We start from the raw sequence: 22,121 nt of genomic DNA, 5'->3' as shown, positions 1-22,121 counted from the left end.
AGCCCTTCAGCTGGACCTCCCATCATGCCCCTTCCCACACTTAGGCACTGGCCCATCTAGGCAGGTGCCAGCAGGTGACAATGAAATAAGATTAAAGAAAAGGTAAGGCCTATTCTAGGGTTGAAAAATGGGCCCTGAAGGCCAGAGCTGCTTGCAGGGCCACCAGACAAGTGAGATAAAGGTCCCACACCCTCCAAAACCAGTGGCCCAGATGCAAGGGGTATGGGCTTCAGGCCTGGCTGAGGGCAGGGCTTCCTGAAAATCAGCTGTCTCCAAATGCTACCTCTTCTCATTCATGAGGCCATCCCCACACCTGCAAGCCTCCTGATTCTGGGCTGTCCTTGCCCCAGGAACCCTGGATCTCTGAGAAGTGAGGCAGCTTGTGACAGACTCAGGGACCCACCAAGGAACCTGGGAATCATCATTTCCTTATGTTTGTGTGCTTTAATCACACCCCCAGATCTATTCTCCGGATGTCGTGTAACACTTCCCCCCATGACACCCAACCAAATGGGCATGGTAGGCAAAAAGCACTATACAGAAGAACACCTTTGTTTGAATGTGTTTATTTTTTTGTCAGTTTTCCACATTTTATGAGTTTTAAATAAAATTAGCTTCATTGACATCTTTTTCTTGCAATTCTGGGGACTTAACTCAGGACATCACTCATCCATCAAAGCAAACACTCCCACTGAGCGGCACCTAGCCCTAATTTCATTGACTCTCTCAAAAAAAAAAAAAATTCAGTCGTGCCCATCATTATAGAAAGTATAATAAAGGTGTCTGGAAATCATGCTACCTAGACCCATTAGCTGAAATTTCCACTTTCTCCCTCATCAGACCCAAGGTCACCCACTAGTGTTAAATACCTGTTCACACACAGGATGATTTTGCACCTTATACAGAAAATTTTAAAGATCAAGTCCTGAGTTCCCGCCCCACTACAACCCCTAAAGCCTCAAAGCCCAGGCTGGCCTACTCAGATGGGTTTATTTTCAGCTCCTGTTCTGGAACTGTCTGTAAGGCCTTGGATGATCAGAGTCACCACAGAACTCCCCTACCCAGCACAAGCCCTCCTTTCTGACTCCTGTCCCATCTGGTCCCTAAGATCTGCTTGGGGGAGGTCAGCATTACATCCAGGGCACACAGGAGAGGCAGTGCATTTCTTCTCTTACATCGTTCTTGGAGTGGGCAACAAAGTCCTGGGCTCTGGGTCCGGTAGAAGGGAAGCTGGAACTAGCTGGAGAGAATCTCACTGCCCCATTTTCCCATGCTCTATACCTCTTTAGGTCAAATCCTCAAAGAAGTATATGCATAGGAAAAAGGAATAGCGAGTGAGTCTGTGCTGGTGGTTCTTCAGCACTTGGAGGTGGTGTCCACAGGAATGGTCCCTGCAAAGCCAATTGGGAGAAGCTTTAGACCAAGGCCCGGGGCAGAAGGCACTGCCATCCTGCCATTGTGAGGAGGGTCCCACCCAAGCCTGGGCTGCATCCCTAGAGGCAGGCCAGCCTTACCTGGGTCCAACTGCTGGGCCTTGGGATCCATGGTGACCTGAGAGCTGTGCAGAGCTTGGGAGTGGTGGAGGACTTGCCTGCTGCTCAGTAGAGTCCTGCTGCTTGCAGCTCGGGTGCTTCATTTATACACATCAGAGACCTTGGCCAGCACTATCCCATGTGATCAGAGGACTGCTCTGTGCCAAGGCCCCCGTCCCACCCCCGCACCTGTGAGGCTGGGGCACAAAGACCTGCTCTGAATAGACTAGTAGGCGGATGGGCATCAGGGCCTGTAGAGCTGTGGCTGCTGACCTAGGAGCTGGGACAGGGCCAGCCCTGGCCAGCTGCCCCTCAATACTTATCTTATGATGTGCTTCTGCTTGCGTCAAGGGCCCGGAAAATGCACATGGGGGAGAATTGCTCGTCCAGAGGGAGGTGGGCACTCTTCCTCCCAGGCCTGCCTAGCTTAACAGTAGCAATGCCCTGGGAGCATTTTTAGCCTCCAGGCTGGGCTTTAGTAGATGCCAGGCCCAAGGTTTTTAAGCCAATGTGTCCTCATTGTCATCTATTGTTCTGGGAACTCAGTCCCAGACCCCTAGGCCAAGGAAGCCCCATCCTGGGTCTGTAATACCCTCTATCTGAGGGGTCAAGTGGATGTTGATCGTGAGTGTGAGGCCCAGAGAACCCTCCGTGAATCACAGCGTTGATCCAGGGCTCCTTTCCCCTCTAAGAAGCCCTGGGAGCATGGAGGACTGGTCTCTTTGGCCTTCAGGAGCATGTATGGCCATTATGAGGAGGGCATCTCAGAAACAATGGTCCAAAGACCCAAGGATACCCACACAGAGACCCCCCACACACACACACACACAAACATACAGAAACCCTGCCCTAGGGTCTCAGGCTAGCCGTGGCCTGGTATCTTCAAAGGATGTGGGTAGACAGAGGCCAGCTAATGACAATGGTTAGGACTTGATGTTTCTATCCCTGGGCCTATCTGTGTTGGCTACCAGCTCCAGCACCTTTAGCCTAATGTGTGGACCAGAGTTGGTCTGCAGTGTACACACACATGACACAGATACCTAGACACACACATGCAGAGACATAAACCCAGAGATAAACATACATAAAGGCACAGGCAGACTAACACAGATATATAAAGTGGTGTAGACATACACACCCTCACCCTGGCTGGGTTGCTCGGTCCCCTCAATGAGTGGTCAGTACTTGGTCAGTATTGGCCAGGACTGGAGGACAGCTGGGTCCATATTACAAAAGTAAATAGGGAGGCCATGCTCCATAGTCGCTTATTCTGCCTATAAGGCCTTGGCTGGTCAGATTCACCCCAGAGCTCCCTCACCCAGCCAGGCCTGAGCCCATCTCTGAGATGATAAATTCATGTGTCTCACAGTAGACCATGGGTGAGGGAAGGGGCTGACCTGACCTACAACTGAGTATCTCGGGAGTAGTGGGTACCTGTGTGGGCAAGACCAGAGGAAAGCCAGGGGAGACGGATAGTCCAGAACCCACCTAACAGTCACCATGAGGGATCCCAGGCCCCCACAAGGCAGTGCAGAGCAGGAGTGCCTGAGAGTTGCACACCTTGTATCGCTCTGAGAACTTGGGCAGAAGGAGCTCCTGGGACCCTGGGGGTGATAGGCACTCCATGCTGACTATAGATGCCCCTCCTGGATCCATTTCCTGTCTCATGTCCATGGTTGACTGGTTCTTAGGCCATGAGGGTGGCCAGTATCAGTGGCTGGAAAGCTCAGAAGAGAGTGGTGGGAACATGGTAGGAGTATGAGAGGGCTGGACCTCATGAAGCCTAGGCTAAGGACAAAGGAACCTGTGGGATCCTGTCTTGCTAAGGGGCTGGTTTATAGAGATGGAGCACAACCCTGAGATAAGGGATGCTCAGGTTCACACGCATGTACGTGTGTGTGCATGTGTTTTCATGTACATATAACATACACACAAAAACACACCTGTCTATCACCATGATCCCTAGATTGGAGGAAGTATTCTCAGGGAGTCTGGCAGGCAGAAGGCCCCACTTTTTAAACACTCTGAGCCTAAAGCAAGCCCAGAACCAGATCTCTGGGGCCTGAGCCTAAAAGCTCCTTGCAGAGATCCCATCCTCCCTAGCTTCTATCCGGCATCAACTTCCCACCCTAGGGCTGTAGTTACCGTGCTTTTTCTGACCTTGGCTGTGACCTCAGCTTCATAGCTGTAGGAGGAATGGAGGCACAAAGGGAAAAGTGGACTTGGAGAGAGAGAAACGAGAGGGACAGAAATAAGAGAGAGACAAAGAGACTAGGGACAGAGGCAGGCAAAACAACAATCTAGGCAGGCTCTGGACTATTCTGACATACCACCATGTCCCTTATTTAGCTTTTCTATACATCTCCCTTCCTTAGATTATAAAACCAACACTTACTAACAAGGTAATTTAAAATCCCAGAAAGAAGTTGGGTATGGTAGTGTACACCTTTAGTCTCAGTACTACAAGTGGATGTAAGAGTTCAAGGCCAGCCTGGGGTTACACAGTGAGTTCCAGGAAAGCCTGGACAGCAGTGATACCATGCCTCTAAAACAAAGCAAAACCCCAGAAAGACCTAAAGACAGGAGAGGTGGGCTATAGCCAGACGTGGAAAATGACTGTCCCTCTGAAGGTAGAAGAGAGGCATGTTCTCGGAAGGCTCCTCAGCTGGACTCTGGAGATGAGGGTCAGCTGGCCAGTGATCAGCTGTGTTTCATCTAAGATCATAAGGAGCCACACATGTTGTGGGGCCACGTAGTGACATGGGATGTTCTGTGTTTTGAGGTTTCCCTTGGGCTGAAGGTGAGGAAGTTTCCAGTCCCAGATGGTTTATGAGGGCATGACTTTCAGAGGGTCTTGTGACCCCTGTGGTCTTAGCCCCTTTCAAGTGCTTGTTTTGTGATTCAGTTAGGACAGGGAGGGGACTAAGGGAACCTTCACCGAGAACTGTCAGAAGACTGACTATCAGCTGGTATATATGGGTTTCCTGACAAGCACACCCACAGATTCACACACCTCAGTGTCTTAAGTGAACCCCAAACCTGTGAGTAGGATGCCAGAACACATGGGGTGTGCCCTTTGTGGGCCAGCCCAGTTCCCACCTGCCCAAAGTGGGTTCTGCAGAAGCAGGAGTAAAAGGGCCTAAAGGCAGAGGGGGAATCCCAAGCATGGACCGAAATCCCAGTCTGTGCAGTGAGGTCTTCATGGGCATCCTTTTACTTCCCTGAGGTCTCCAGCCAGATACCACCCTCAGGAAGGCCCTGGTGCTGACATCAACAGAAGCTCAGCTACCAAGGGCTCTGTATACCCAGCAGTGGCCCTTACCCCACCACACATACATGGGCTGCCTCCCTCTGCTGAGGAGACAAAAAGTATCCTTGTGGGGCAGGAGGACGTGCTTGGCACAGAGCTCTGGTGATAAGCAATGGCCTTCAAGCTAGCTCACTCACTCCTTCCATTCTGTGCCCTTCAGAAGAGATGGAGGGCTGGGGTGGGGAAGTTGCAGCTCCCTTCACATCAGAGCAGGCTGCAGTCCCCAAAGCCCACCTTAAACTTGTTGGACTCACCAGCTGTAAGTCCCAGGAAAGGGCTTACCACTCTGCCTCAGTAGTCATCAGTCCTTGCACTGGCCACAGTGTGAAGTTGAGCCCCTGCACCTACCTGTCTCATACCTCAACATGCCCATCCCTTCTTCCCTGGGTCTAGCATTCTAGGAATCACATTTCATTTGAATAATTGTCCTCTAGCTTTCAACCTCAGGATAGGCCAGGCTGTCTCTGGCTATACCATTCAACAGCAGCTTACCACAGCTGTGGTGGTCAGCCATCTCTCCTGGATTCAGTCTCCCCAACCCTCAGAGAAAGTTCTGAAAATGACAACTTTTGGAGTCATAGCCCATCAATTCCACCCCAAAATGTGTGCTCCAAAGGGTAGAGATTATTGGTCCCCAGAAAGACTTGATCAAAGATGTCCTCAAGTTTGACCCCATCCTCCAGGCCTTCAACAGAGAAAGTGTTAAAACCATGAGGGTACATGGATGAGGCTATGGGCATCACATGGGGTGACAAGCGGCCAAGGGGAAACTTCTGAAATGTGCTGCTCACAGCTGCAGGCATTTGTCAAACCCTGGGAAAATGTACCCAAGACCATTCATTTGTTCTTCTTTCTGCAATAAAAAAAAATAATAAATTAGGACTGGAGGGATGGCTTAGCAGTTAAGGTGCTTGCCTATGAAGCCAAAGGACCCAGGTTCAATTCCCCAGGACCCACATAAGCCAGATGCACAAGGTGATGCATATGCCTAGAGTTTGTTTGCAATGGCTAGAGGCACTGGTGTGCCAATTCTATCTTCCTCCATATATACCACTTTCTCTTTCCCTTCCTCCTCTCTCTCTCTCAAATAAAATAATTATTTTTAAATGGGGGTCCATCCAGCAGAGTGGGGGGCAACATTCCACTCAGAGGCAGTATAATGGCTGGCCCTGTGAAGTCTCACCAGAAAAGCATGAGCACATATGGTACACACTGTCAGACCTGAATTTCAGAATTCTTTTTTTCAAATAATTAATTTGCAAGGACACACACACACACAGAATATGAATGGGTTCACCAGGACCTCTAGCTACTGCAAATGAACTCCAGATGCATTCATTACTTTGTACATCTGGCTTTACATGGGTACCAGGAAACTGAACCCAGGTCATTAGACTTTGCAGGTAAGCACCTTAAACTCTGAGCCATCTCTCAAGCTCACATAGGAATTTTTTAGCATAAGTATGTTCCCTGAAATATTCTGGAATACTAAAAATTATTGTTCATCTGAAATTTGAATTTAACTAGGAGCTCTGGATTTTTAAAAATTTATTATTATTTTTTATTTGAGACAGGAAGAGAGAGAATTGGTGTGCCTCGGCCTCTAGCCACTGCAAACAAACTCCAGACACATGCACCACCTTGTGCATCTGGTTTACATGGGACCTGGGGAATCAAAATTGGGTCCTCAAGTTTCACAGGCAAGTGCCTTAACCGCTAAGCTTTTTCTCCAGTCCAGGTTCTAGATTTTTGCTGCTAAGTCTGGCCATCCTTACTTAGTTTACAGAAAGCAAGCTTAGGGCCAGAAGCTAGGTCTGGGTGCCCACTCTCAGCTTGGAAAAGTGAGAGGCCCCATAGGAAACCCCAGAGGCCTGGGAGGGTCCTTGAGCAGCTGCAGGCCCCAGAGAAGGGGGGCCTGGTTGGCCCTGGACTCTGAGCAGTCCTGGCCGTGCTCCAGGGCTAGGTTTCAAGGCTGAGCCTGTCACTCCCTCCAGGGAGATAAGCTCAGTCAGCTTCTTGATATTCCCTTCCCTTCTCCCCTGCCATCCCACGGGATCAGGAACACTGACAAGTCATGGGAACTTCTATCCCATGGGCCCTCCAAGGCCACTGTGCAAAGTCCTCCAGGTCCTACCCCTGAAAGAACTGTGTCTTCTTTGTCCAGACTGCTAACCTAGTTACCTACCCCAAGTGAGCCCTATGTATCTGGCCAGGAGCCTGGGCCCAGGCTATTGACAAAGGCACTTGCACATCCACATGTGCGCATCACCCACAAGTACATACATTACACGTGTACCCAGAAACACCACACATACACACTTGACCATCGCCTTTCCTATCCGTATGGGTCTGGATACCATATTCAAAGCAGCTACAGTCCCAGGGATCCACCCAACATGATCACTGTGGTCTACTCCTGAGGGCCATGAGTCTCTTGGGAAGAGGCTGAGCTCCCCCAGGTTGGGGAGGAACCCATTGCCTTCAGCCCCCACCCCAGGCCCCCCATCTTGGCTAGCTGGATAGGCAGGGTTTTTGGGGGGGGCCGACCACAACAGGCTTATTCTTCCTCAGGCCCCAGCTCAGGCCTAGCTCCATCAGCTTAGCTAGACTTATGGACTGTTGTCCCAGAACCCCCTTTGTTGAGGAGGAAACTGAGGTCCAGATAAGAAGTGAGTCTCCATCATCAGGAATAATGGTTGATCATAATCAGTACCTGTGTCCTCTGTCCCTTCCCCCTGGCCTGGCTAGGTACAGTGGGAAGGTTGAGGGTACCACATCCTCAAAGAGCTCCCAAGCTATACAGCTAACAGGGACTCACATTTGGGCCTTGATATGGCTAGGAAGGCTGAATGGCTCCAGGACTGGGCACAGAGCCAGAAATGGCCTGTTCCCACTCAAGGGTGCTCCCCCCCCCCGCCCCCCGCTCCCAGCAGGTTAAGGCAGCTGAGGACCTAGAGAGACAAGGATCACAGAGAGAAAGATGTAACAAGGCCACCACATATTCCATGGTGAGGAGGGTGGGTGAGGCTGTGCTATGAGTATGCATGTGAGCATGTCTGGTGAAGGCCACAAGTGCCTGTGTATGACGGGGAGCTCAGGCTTGGATTTGGGATACAAGGCATGACAAAAGCACCAAGGGGGCAGGGTTCAGGCTGGGTATAGGTTGAGAGATGAAGGCTGTGTTAGGGCCCTGCTGCCCTTCACAGGTAAGTCTAGTGAACATGGCAAAGCAGTGTTGAAAGGCCAAACTCAGATATAGAAGAGGTGATTGTGGTGAGGCATGACTGAGACAGTTGCCCAAGGCTGGGGACACTAGGACATGGAGGCAATAGTAGGAGGGAGAATAGTAGGAGGCACAGAGAGACCTTCTGCCATCTGGCCTATTCTCGGATATTCCTTTTGCCCAGAGAGAGCAAAAGCTATATTTGGGGACCAGAGTCCCAGGTGGAGCCTGCTTATTCAGGCAACACTGTGGAGTCCAGTATGCATAGCTCTCTCTGCTGTCCTTTCTCCATCCACCCTCCTTGACTTCCAGGTTCACACTCTGCTTGGCTAGCTTGAGGGATGGAATACAGAGTTGGGGTAGGAGACAAAGACCCCCAAGACAGGTGGGATACTCCATCAGGGTGTTATGACCTTGGCCCCATTTTCCAGTCATGTTGCCTCCTTTTCCCTGATAAGGACATCATGGGACCATAGGGAAAGGGCCTGAGAGGTCATGATACACATGATGGAGACACATTGGACAATTTTTCCAAGGGTCTTCATCTTTTCTTCCTTTCTTTCTTTCTTTTTTTTTTTTTTTTTGGTTTTTCGAGGTAGGGTTTCACTCTAGCCCAGGCTCGAACTCATGGCAATCCTCCTACCTCTGCCTCCCGAGTGCTGGGATTAAAGGCATGAACCACCATGCCCGGCTTCATCATTTTTTTCAACACATCCTTTTCAGAGCTTGTAAGAATGCATTTTGGGGCTGGAGAGGTGGCTTAGCGGTTAAGGCACTTGCCTGCGAAGCTTAAAAACCCAGGATTAATTCTCCAGATCCCATGTAAGCCAGATGCACAAAATGCCACATGTGTTTTCAGTTCATTTGCAGTGGCTAGAGGCCCTGATGTGCCCAGTCTCTCTCCCTCTCTTTCTCCCTCCCTCTGTCTTTCATGAGTAAATTTTAAAAAAATGCATTCAAGCCGGGCATGGTGGCGCACGCCTTTAATCCCAGCACTCGGGAGGCAGAGGTAGCAGGATCTCCGAGAGTTCGAGGCCACCCTGAGACTACATAGTGAATTCCAGGTCAGCCTGAGCCAGAGTGAGACCCTACCTCGAAAAACCAAAAAAAAAAAAAAAAAAAAAAAAAAAATGCATTCAGACACATAGGAATAGTAATACCAGAGCATTTTCTCCAAAACTCATGGTAAGGAGTATTGTTTTTCATTTTTTTCTAACTGTAAAACATTATTCTGGAGAATCTGAATAGTACAGGAAAGAACAGCTTTGTTTTCAGAGACAAACACGGTCAATAATGTTGATTTTCTGTCCAGCCTATTAGTGGTGCTGTGACACTGATTTTCTGCACATGTGACCTGCCTTTCCATAGGTCCCCACCCTGGGGGAGTCTCAGAAGGTCCTGCTGGTTTGACTGAGGTCTGCAGGACAACTGTTTGAGTTTAGCATGGAGATGGGGGCTCCAGCCAAGTGAGGTAGTGGCATGGGGTGGGAGCAGTAATAGCCCTGGGGAGTCTGAGCATTCAAAGATAACCCAGAGGTACTTTGAGCATTGAGATTTCCCTAGTTACTCTCACAGACACCAATCACTCTGAAGGCCCTGCAACTACACAGAGAACCGTCTCCTATGTATCCCTATAGTCCATTTTCTGGTCACCATCAGTCTGTTTGTTCATTCAACTCATTCACTTCTCAAGCTAGATCTGAAGCAGCTTTATTAAGTGAAGTTTCATGTTTTAAGTGAATGGGATATATATTTTTGTTTTGCATGTGCATGGTACACATGGTATAATGTGGGTAGTGTGTATATATATCTGGAATCAGTACCTACTGACCTCACCCCCAGGTCTCTTCAGTCAAAATTCCTCTAGGATTCCCTCTTTCTCCATCTCATTATACCTCTCCTCAATGGGTGCAGAGACACACAAGCATATGCAGCCCTCCGGGTAGCCAGAAAGGCTATCACACTTGTCTGGAGTGGTCCAGAGCATGGGTTTTCTTGCTTGCCCCATTGAAAATGGTTTCTCTGTCATCCCGAAGCATACAGAGTCCAAGTAATTCTTTGGTTATGCAAATATTCCTCCTGAGTGAAGTGTTGGACAAACAGGTAGAGACTGATGCTGTGTTGCCCTTGTCTTTGACCACTGTGAAGAAGCCTCACGTCCCAGATTCCCTCCGTTGGGGTCACTGCAAGTTTCTGGCTGATGTGGACATTAGCAAAGCCCTTAAAATCCTTTCTGGACAAGAAAGGGACGACCTAAAAAAAGCATAAATGCATGACAAGCTTCCAAAAGGGAGATGCCCAGACTGGTCACATGAGGGCACCCTGAGCCTGTGCTTTTCAGGCACTGCAGATGTGTTAACCACTTTCCATCCTGCTGGTTCAATACTGGTGTCACCCCTGTACAGACCAGGGCATGAGTGTTTTCCATTTGCAGATAAGGAAGTTGCTCACCTGTCTCCCAGGTATTCACAGACACCACACAGGCACAGGAGAGGTTAGCAGCAGCTCAGCTCACATCCTGAGGGCAAAAGCCTCAGTTGGCTCGGCTCAGCCTTTTACCCAATAAGTCCATCAGAAACCAGAAATGGTGGAAGGCAGAGAGAAGGGTTTCATTAGTGTAGCAACACTGAGAAGAACAGCTCTAAGTGTTCAGTACCTGTCCATAGAGCCAGAGAGAAACAGCAGAATTAGTGATACAGTAATGTGTGTATTCCCAGATAAAGTTCCTAAAAATGTTCTCTAAACAAGATGGGGGTGTGAGCAGTGGGGGCTGGAGAGATGGTTCATTGTATAAGAATGTTTGCTTCACATGAAGACCCGAGTTCAATGCCCAGCACCTACATAAAAAGTTTGTTGTGGCCACATATGCCTGTATCCCAGTGCTGAGGGGAGACAAGGAGACAAAACTGCTGGAGCTTGCTGGTCAGTCAGTCTGACCAAAAAACAGCAGCTCCAAATTGAGTGAGAAATTCTATCTCAAGAAAATAAGGCAGGGCTGGGGAAATAGCTCAGCTGTTAAAGGTGCTTGCTTGCAAAACCTGCCAGAGTTCTATTGCCCAGCACCCACATAATGCCAGACACAACAAGTGGCACAAGCATCTAGTGTATTTGCAGTGGCAAGAGGACCTGTCAGGTGTGCATGCACACATGCACGTGCACAACTAAAATTTTATATTTTTGAAAGAGAGACAAAGAGAAAGAGAGAGCGCGCAAGAGTAAGTTAAGTATGGGCATACCAGGGCCTCCTGCCACTGCAAACAAACTGCAGACACATGCGCCTCCTTGTGCATTTAGCTTTACATGGTTGCTGGGGAATTGAACCAGGGATGTCAGACTTTAAAAGCAATAGCCTAACCATTGAGCAATTTCTCTGCCCCAAGAATGTTTTAAAATATTTTAAAAAAGAAAATAAACTGGGCATGGTAGTGCACACTTTTAATCCCAGCACTTGGGAGGCAGAGATAAGAGGATTGCTATGAGTTGGAGGCTGGACAGGTATTCAGTTGCAGTGAAAAGAGCCTGGAATTCACACACACATACACACACACACACACACACACACAAACAGTACATGTGCAAATGAGCAAAAAGAAAGCAGAAGATAGAGAATAACTGACATTTTCCTCTAACTTTACACAGTAGTGCACAAATTTGCACACAAATGAACAGATACCATATACACATATTTCTCCACCCCCATATGGATGTGGTGATTCACACACCTGTAATTGGGAGGCTGAAGCAGGAGGATTGCCATGAGTTTGAGGCCAGGCTGAAGTGAGAAGATTGCCTTGAGTTTAATTAAGACCAGGCTGAGGTCTACATAGTAAGACCCTGTCTCAAAAAAAAAAGTTTTGTAAATAGTAATGAAATACCTGACATACACACAAACCCTGCCTTTTAGGGTAGGGCCAGCCCCCATCCTTGTTTCTGACTAGTCTAGGCAACACTTTGTTGTCCTGAGCTCGGGATTGGGGCTTCTGCAGTTCCTCCAGAACCCATTGGGATTTTGGTTTCTTTCCTGGGAAGAGGATTTGATTCTTTAGGAAAATCACTTTGGGCAACCAGGTGGAAAGGAGCTGGGGTTTCCTGGGTTGAGACTCTTCCACTCCACCCTGAATCCTTGCTGCCTTCACCTCGAGGCATTTCTTCTATTTCAGTGAATTTTTATAGTTGTCTTGCTTTGCTTGACATAAAGTCTCACATAGCCCAGAATGACTATGTTATCAAGGATGACCTTTAACTGACTCCTCCTCCTGACCTCAACTCCCTAGTGCTGGATTAAAGGCATACGCCATTGTGCTCACAATGAATCTTTCCTCATGGACACTTAATTTGTTCTGGTATTTTCCATATTGTATTCCAGAACAGAATTCACCAGGATCAAAGGAGATAAAGCAAATTCAGCAGGGACTGGAATCATCAGGCAGGTGGACCCCAGGCCTGGAGGGTATAAAGAAAAAAAGGGAGGGCTGGAGAGATGGCTTAGCAGTTAGGCGCTTGCCTGTGAAGCCTAAGGATCCCGGTTTGAGGCTCGATTCCCCAGGTCCCACGTTAGCCAGATGCACAAGGAGGTGCACGCGTCTGGAGTTCATTTGCAGTGGCTGGAGGCCCTGGCGCATCAATTCTCTCTCTTTCTCTCTGTCTGCTGCTCTCAAATAAATAAATAAAAATAAACAAAAAAAATTTAAAAAAAAAAAAAAGAAAAAAGGGAGACAGGGCTGCAACCATGCTCTTTACCCATTAGATGGCATCACACCTACTAGATTTGGCCCCGGGGCTTTACTTGGCACCTATGCACCCAGGTTCACAAGCTCCTGATTGTCATGACTTCACAGATGTTTCCACCAGGTGGGAAGTTACATCTGTTGGTTCTGATGGCAGGCTCTGGTGCTTCCTCATTCCTCAGAAAGCCTCCAGTTTCTTCAAGCTGGGGCTGAAACTATTTCTATGAGCAATCACCATACATCATTATGAAGCTTATACCAAATATTGGTTGATTTTTTTTTTATTTCCTAAGAGTGTGATACCAAGCTGCAGGCTGACCCCCAACAACCACTTTACTGACCTCAGCCCAGTTTTGAGGGAAGCAGGTGCCTCTGCCCCAGGTGTGGGAGATAGTCCTCAGTTGCTCTTTGAGGACCTCTTTATCTGGGCCCAGGAGGCCTAAGACAGTGTACAACCCTGGGATCCTTGAAGCACTGGCTCTAAAAGCCTAGGACTAGGAAGTCTGAGTATCAGGCTGGGGCCTCGAGGGGAAAGACCATGAGGCTCAGGTAAAGGCACCACTGGCCACCAGCCTAGTAGAAAGGGGTAGGTGGGACCATGAAGGCTCAGATGTCTCTCCCTAAAACAATGTCATGTCTTGCAGTGAGCTTGTCTCAAAGGTGTAAGCAAATGGGGTAGAGGACAGGATCTCTATGGTTCACTTGTCCTTAGCTTAGTAAAGATCCTGGAGGCTTCCAGTTCTGTATCCCAGGCACATGCCCGCTACTCCTGCATGTACAGACCCAGATAGCCTTCTCAAGGTGGCACCCTAGGTAAGTTTTTCCTATCAGCTCATAGAGACCTAGTTACTCCTATCCAGGAAGACAGCCTGCTCTCCCCATATGACAACCCCTTCCCCCCAAGCTGTAGTCCTATGTGGAAACTCCAAGATAACCATGGCTGGTTCTCCTCAGAGGACATTGGCTTGCAAGAGGTCAAATGTCATGGCTGTCCAGGAACAAGAGTAGAGGATCCTGGAGCTGTGAGCATAAGGAGTCACCAGGATCAACTTCTTAGTCCTGGTCTTTCCTGACCTACAGCAAGGCCACCCAGAATGGGGAGGGCAGCTCCTTCCCCAATGAGAATAAATATTATTGTTATTATTCAATAACACATGAGTTAGGGCTACCCAGGCACAATGACCTAATGTTCAGCACTTCAGTCTCCACTGTGGAGTCCTGCCTAAGAGTGGCTAACTGGCTTTTCCCAGGTCACCTCAAGGTGGGTCTCCTTCCTTACAGCTACTTCTGCCTGGTAGACTCTAGCTTGAGTCAGGCCCTGGCCCCTACTCCAAGTGTTTCCACCATGACTTTGGCTGGGTGACCCAGGACCTGCATGTAGGGCTTTCCTTCCAGGTACCCCCAAACTCCCAGGTACACCCAAAACCCACCTGCTTGGCTTGATTTGTCCTTTGCATGGCACATACTCCAGTATGGACTAAGTCCCTCCCAAAGTGGTGTCACTATTGGGCTTTGTCTGTTTTCTAGGTTACATACCATTCTTAACCCCCAACTATATCTTCTGGTTCAGACCCAGCCCATGGGGCCCAGCAGGCAGGGCTATAACAGGAAGGGCCAGCTCAGGGTGCTTCTGCAGGTCCTCCCAGCATGGGGAACCATGGCCCTTTTGCCCCCAAGTCAGCCTCTGATTCTGCCAGCCCTTGAGATCACCACCTCCATTGGCCAACACGTGTACCCATTTACTCACACAGTGCCACACACACAGTCACACAATGTCACAGCCACATAGTCTCGCTTTTTACAATCACATGATATCACATAGTCACACTGATTTATAGTCATTCACACAATGTCATAGCATCATGCAGTGATGTCAGTCATATAGTCACACATTTATCACACAGTGTCACATATAGCCATATACATAACCTCACATCTTGTCACAGTCATATATGATAAGATACTGTCATACAGGCACACACATACAGAATGGTCTCCAATTCATGCCAGGTCTAATACTGGAACCTGGCTTCTGGCTGCATGCACTGTGTTGTGCATGACACATATGTTCACGCATGCATGTGCACATGTGTGTGTGCCTGGAGCAGAGCAGCTGGCCTGTGATATCAGTGCTGGGAGTGCTGGGAAACCTGAGTGGGACTACAGATGCCTGGGTGGACTCAGGCCCTTCCTGCAAACACGGCTGTCATCTGGTGCTGTGGGGGACCTGCTTAGGGAGCTTTGTAGTAATTTAAGGACAGTATCCCTGTTTTGGGCGCCAGGAACCCATGGGTGTCATGTGCAGCAGATGTTTTCCTCCACAGTCTACTTTGGCTGTAGCTGTTGGAAGACAATGGAGGCTACTGTCCTGGAGGCCCCTTTCCCCAGCTCTGAACAAGGCTCCAATGACCAAGTTGCTCCAGCTAGCTGACCAGAACTGACAGAGCCAGTCATTGGGAAACTGCCTTCCTGACTAGTGCTCTGCAAAGTGACTCAGTGTGGGATGGATGGTGGGGGCTGTGACTGGGAACATGCCTCTGACTCAGGAAGGAAATGACTGCCGAGGGTTGAAACCCTGACCCACTTCTGTGGCTTCTGACACTGCTTCCAGATAACCTGCCAGGGGCAGGCTATGGCCCAGAGCCATAGGGAAGGATGACTCCAGGGAAGACAGGCTGGGATAAGGGAGTGGAGGGGGAACCCAACAGTGTGGGGGGGAGAGGGTCACTGTAGATTCAGGAGCAAGGTGGCAGCCAGTGGGATGCAGTCCTGACCTGCCTCCCCACAGCTAACCACAAGGTGGAGCATCTTGGCCACACCAAACCAGAGCCAGGAGAGGTGAAATCTGCTATAACCATCTGGGCCCAAGGCCTAGCTCCAATTCGTCTCCAAAACCTCCAAGGCATAGTGGGTAACCATCCCACTTCAGAGGGGTTAGGGGAACAGCTTATTTTCCCACAGCCTCTCCTATCCAAGTGCACATAACTTTCGCAGGGTCCTGTCAGTGGAATCTGCAGACTCCAATATGGCTGTCACTGGGGCTTCATGGCTGACTACAATGATCTCCACCAACCTTAGAACATGACCCTACAGCCCAGACGCTGCATATACCAGGACCTCACAAGTTCGCAAATGCAGTGATTGATAATGATGATGAGACACTGGGGCTAGACATAAACATGTTCAAAACTGTCCCCAGCTCCAGGCTGCCCCAGCTTCCACATCTGTCTTTGCACACCCTTCTGAGCCTGCTTGAAGATCAGGTCTACCCAATCAGTGAGAGGCTCCAGCTGGCCTCGGGATCAAGGTCTGTCTGAGTCTGGATGGATAGCTCTCAGGACCTGGTGCTTCTCTGGCAAAGCTCTTGTCAACTTCCTGATTCATTGGTCCTTCAGTTGTACAGTTGTTCCAGCCTCACCACCTTCATCTGCCAAATCTTCAGAAGGCACACAGGTCTGAAGAGCATCAGGAATGTACAAAGAGGCTCTATCTACCAGAGCCAGGCCACAGGACCAGAGGTTCTCCATAGGGACATTGGGAAGATGGACACAAGGTCCCTTGGGGAAGATCCCATAGGAAATGAGCTGAAGGACTCAAGGATCAATAAGCCATGGAGGGGCTTGTTTCCCTCCTTTCCCTGTTGCAGCCTCCCGCCTGATCCCCCTGGACAAACTGAGAGGGCTGGATCTAGGGCAGGGCAAGAATTGAGCCTCTCTTGGCTGTGAGCCCAGCATCTAAGCCTCGCTTATGCCCTGGGCACATTTGCAGAACTGGAAGCTGACTAATAGATGTATGGCTCTTGGACTGTCTAATCAACATCGACTTCCAAAAGCTGTTGACTCAAGAATACTCAAATGAAGAAAGGGCTGCAAAGGCCAGGCATGGTAGTGCATGCCTGTAATTATAGCTACAGGGAGGTAGAGGCAGGAGAATCACTGAAAGTTTGAGGTTATCCTAGGACTACACAGTGAGTTCCAGTCCAGCAGCTAGAGAGGTATTTAGCTAGCTAGACTCTATTTAAAAAAAAAAAAAAAAAAAAAAAGATCTGGGAGGCAGAGGTAGGAGAATTGCCATGAGTTTGAGGTTACCCTGAGACTACAAAGTAAATTCAAGATCAGCCTGGACTAAAGCAACACTCTACCTCGAAAAACCAAAATAAAAATAGCCCCCCACACACAAGTAAAAGAGATTAAGAGATGGCTTAGTAGTTAAGGTACTTGCCGGCAAAACCTAATGACCCAAATTTCATTCCTCAGTACCCACATAGAGCCAAGATACACAAAGTGGTGCATGTATCTGGAGTTCGTTTGCAGTGGCTGGAGGCCCTGGAATGTCCATGCCAACTCTCTCTGCTCACAAATAATTTTTTTGAGGTAGGGTCTCAATCTATGTCAGGCTGACCTGGAATTTGCTATGTAGTCTCAGGGTGCCCTGGAACTCACAGTGATCCTCCTATCTCTGCCTCCAAAGTGCTTAGATTAAAGGTGTGTGCTACCACACCCAGCTTCAAATAATAATTTTAAAAGAAAGAAAGAAAAGAACTGGGTGCTGTGGCCACACTTTTAGTCCCAGCACTTGGGAGACTGAGGTAGAAGGATCACTATGAATTCAAAGCCAGCCTGGAGCTACAGAGTAAGTTCCAAGCTAGCCTAGGCTACAGTAAGACCTTGTCTCAGTAAGAAAAGAGAGCTGACGAGATGCCTTAGTGGTGAAGGTGCTTGCCTGCAAAGCCAAAGGACCTCAGTTCTATTCCCCAGGACCCACATAAGCCAGATGCACAAGAGGCTGCATGTGTCTGGAATTCATTTGCAGTGGCTAGAAGCCCTGGCATGTCCATTCTCTCTCTCAAATAAATAAAAATAAAAGACTAACAAAGAAGAAAAAGAAAAGGAAAGGGAAGAAAAGGAAAAAAAAAAAAAGGAAAGAAGAGGCTGCAGAAACTTATTGGCCTCCTCAAGCTGTCCTACCTGACAATAGTGGCCACATGGGGTCGACTAGGGTATATACAGCCCCTCCATGCTTGTTTCAAGTACAGCCTCATCCCAAACCTTCCCTGCTGGAAACATGGATCCATCATGCACCTCAATAGAAAAACCTGGTCTGCCCCAATCTGTGCAGTGTTAGAGAAGGCAGACTACATGTGAGGAGCAAGGGAGGCCAGCCTCACACAGATCAAGCAATGTCCCTACCTGAACCCGCAGGGTTGTCACTGCGTCTACTGTTGGCCCACACAGCCATATCGTGGACACTTTCCTAGTACCCCTTACTTAGTGAGAAACAAAAGGTTGGCTTGGGGGAGAAGGTGTTGGGGAGAGTAAGGTGCTTCCTGTACAAACAGGAAGACCTGAGTTGAATCCCTAGTATCTACATAAAAAGCTTGGCAAGGAGTTTGGGGAGATGACTCAGTAGTTAAAGGTGCTTGCTTACAAAGCCTTCTGGACTAAGTTCAATTCCTCAACCACCTACAGACCTGCCATGGAACATTGTGGAAGAGGGGGCAGAAATAATGTAAGAGCCACAGCATAGGTGGTAATACTCTGAGGCATGGTCTCCCCACTATTTCACTGGGACTGACGGAGGCCTTCATGACCCCACAGCAAATCCCATAACTCCACAGAGGAAGCCCACAGGGAAAAGGGAACAGGGGAAAGGGAATCAAAGAGTATAATCTGCTTAAAAATAAATGAATTTTAAAAAATGGGGCTGGAGAGATGGCTTAGCAGTTAAGGTGCTTGCTTATGAAGCCTACGGACCCAGGTTTGACTCCCCAGAAACCATGTAAGTCAGATGCACATGGTAGCACATGTATCTAGAGTTTATTTGCAATGGTCAGAGGCCCTGGTGTGACCAGTCTCTCCCTTTCCCCCTCAAATAAATTAAAAAATATATTAAAAATAAGATAAACATTTTTTTAAAGGCTTGACATGGCCACACATGCTGTAACCCCAGTTCTGAAGGGGACGGAGACAGAAAAATCAGAGGCCTTCACTGGTAAGCCATCCTGACTAAAAAACTATGTAGCTTCCGGTTCAACGACAGACTCAAGGAAACAACATGAAGAGCCACAGTAGACACCCAGTGTTCTACTCTGGCATATGCATGATACAGTGTACATGCATCTGTACACTACACTAACTCCCCCCCCCCCCCGGCCAAATGTCCAAAGGGCTGTGGCTACAGTGATGGCTCTCATCCTGTGTGGTTCAACCACATGGTCCAGTGTGCTGTAATTCTAAACTTCTGGTATCTCTTCATCCTCAAGTAATGTATCTCACTTGCTTATACTTTTGTAAGTGGCACTCAATTGTTTCAGTCCTTAAGTGGAAAGTTGAGCTATTTCCTCTCTAGGTTACCAGTGGAAGAGTTATAATTCACTTAGTCAGCCTGTGGGCTAGAACCATTGCAGAGGGGATGACAGGGCTATGAAGGACCCATACAGGCAACAGCTTCACTTCTTCTTATTAGTTCCTCTTTACTTCTATTCATCAAGTTCAAAGCTGCACTAAGATATCATGTCACTTTCCTGTTTCTCAATAAGACAAGTCATCAAGATATGGGGACCTAGTCCATAACTATAATATCATTGCAATTTCTTCTCTTTTATTTTTTATTTTAATTTTTTGGTTTCTTGAGGTAAGGTCTCACTCACCTGGAATTCACTATGTAGTCTCAGGGTAGTCGCGAACTCATGGCAATCCTCTTACCTCTTACCTCTGCCTCCTGACTTCTGGGATTAAAAGCAAGTGCTACCACGCTTGGCTACATCATTGCAATTTCTGATAGCCCCTATGATCCTGAGGCCCATTGACACAGCTCTCCCACCACTTCCTACTGCTTAAATTCCTGGGATGCCAAGATACAGGAAAGGCAAGAATGGTAAGGGATACTAGAGTTCCCTGATTCAAGAGCAGACATACTGGTGTGTGTTCATCAGTCAACCAGATGTGCACCACAGAGCCAGATGTGTCTCTGCAGAGCTAAATGTGTGCCACAGAACCACCTGTGTGCCACAGTCAGGTATGTACTGCATATCCAAGTGCTCACAAGGACTCCCAGATGAGATAGTATTCCTAGGGCCTTCAGAAACGGGGGAAAAGGTTTAGACTAGACTGGGGAGAACAGGCAAGAGACTCACCAACAAGCATCTCACCTCCCCTTAACCCATTTCCCAGATGCTCACCCAGTGAAGAGCATCTTTTGCTTTCTGAGCTGAGCCACAGTCTATGCTACTGTCCTGTACACCTGTCCTGTCAGCCCACACCAGGACTCAAATCCTACTGGTGTGTAGGTGAGCAGTGAGTCTTGCCCATGGCCAGACAGTATCCACACTGGAGAGTCCTGCATCCTGCAGTTTAAAGGTTGGGAACTGAGGCATAGCAGGACTGAATATGCCTGCCTATGCTTCCTGGTCTCCACACTGGGGTGGAAAAATTGGATGAGAGGAGAGAGCAGAACCCAGGCTGGTGCAGATGGGAGTGCAGCCTCAGAATGACCAATTCTGAAAAGTGGAGGTGGATCAGGATGAGTACCAGTGATAGCCTGGGGAAGCTCTGGTCAGCAAGATAGTTAGGAATGTGAAACCAAGTGGGAACTGTACTAGACTTAGTTGCTGTCTGGACCATTCATATTCTCACATAGACTATCTTACTATGTGCAAATGGGGACAGCAGGCTTGTGGGCTGTAAAGGATATGCAGACACATACAATGGTACTGGTTGAGTCTACATTAAGTGCACCGGCCTCCATCTTCTCCCTCAGTACAAACAGGATGGACTACATGGCCCCGGTGTGTTGGTCACTACCTTTTGTATATCAGCCTCTGAGGTACAGAAGTGCAGTTTGTGGAAGGAAGACTTTCCTGTAAAAGGAACTGAGGGGCACACAACACAGCAGTGTCTCTGAGGTCTGGGAGCTCTGCATTCCCTGTATGTAGCCCCACCCTCCTGGGTCACATCTTCCAGTCCTGGCTGACAAAGGGCCTCTTGTCCTGCACCCTCATAGGCTCATAGCTATCTCATTCCTTACCCCAGTGGGCCAATGCCCCAAGCAGTTACAGAACATTTGATGCCCTGTGTTGTTAAACCAGGTGTCTCAAGGACTTTCCACACTTGTCCACATCTCCGTCTGCTTCCCTTTGCTCTATTAACCCCACAACTCCATTTTGGCAGTACCTGGAATCTTCATCTAGGCATTTTCAACACTGGGTCATCTCCCAGGACATTCCTTTCCATGTCCACCCTCTGAAATGCACACCCTATCAGATCATACCTAGGACTCACCCCTGCAATGCCCTTAACCCAATCTGGGCCAGAGGGCTCCAGCTCCTTGCTGCAGTCTCCTGAGTGCCCACACATGGACAACACCCCCTCCCCGATGTTCTGCTCTGTCACTTCCCTAGTTCAATCATCTCTGACATGTCTGTTCCACCCAGATTGGTTATTTTTGTTATCACTTATTATACCAGACAGATTTCATTTTGTTATTCATCTGTTGTCCACAGACTTCAGGCTACAAACAGGCTGGAACCTGTCTATAGCCATTGGAGAAGGTGGTGCAAAGCCTGGTTTCACTAACCTGTAGGGGAGCAAGCCAGCTAAAGGGCTGTCCTGGCAGAGAGCTCCGCGTCTCTGTGAGCAGGACCCACACTGAAGGCCAGGGAGATACAACTGCTAATTTGTCACCAAGGACTCCCCCCCAGGCAGCTAAGAGGGCTGAGCTCTCAGCCCTTGCCTCGTGAGAAGCCTCCAGTTGCTTAGTTTCTGGTCTGTGCTGCAGGCAGGGACATAGCTTTGCAGGTCCACCAGCCATGGGTGGGAGAACTTCAGTCTCAGTCATCACCAGAGAGCCTAGATTGCCTGGCCAAGACCCTTAGTTGCATCTGTTACTGCTGGCCCCAAACGGTGTATGAGGTTTGTCCTTGAGAGCCCAAGCTTGTCCCTGGTGGCCCCCAGCATTTGGAGCCTCGGGAGGGTCTGTCAGAAGGATCTGGGGAGCTCTACCACCAGACATCAGAAGGCTGGAGGCTCTGTCTGCCCACCCTGCTTCCTAAGGAGTTCGCAGCTCGACTAAGGGACAGCGCCACCCTTCCCCCCAGCCCTGGTCGCCACCAGCCCTGAAGAGACCTCGCCCCAGCCCACACTGCCATCTCTGAAGTCCCCAGCCAGGTGTCGCTTGGGGCAGATGAGCGGGAGCCTGTCCAGCAAGCGCAGACTGCTTCATGCTGCCGGAGCGGAGCGCAGTAGGGCACCATAGGCTGGTACCCGGCTTGGCCGAGGCATCTCCATTGCGGAGAGACAGGGTTGAAGGGGCAGAGCTATCTAGGGTCCGTT

The sequence above is a fragment of the Jaculus jaculus genome, chromosome 1 (assembly GCF_020740685.1).
Source record: "Jaculus jaculus isolate mJacJac1 chromosome 1, mJacJac1.mat.Y.cur, whole genome shotgun sequence".
Classification (NCBI taxonomy): domain Eukaryota; kingdom Metazoa; phylum Chordata; class Mammalia; order Rodentia; family Dipodidae; genus Jaculus; species Jaculus jaculus.
This window is presented reverse-complemented; position numbering follows the sequence as displayed.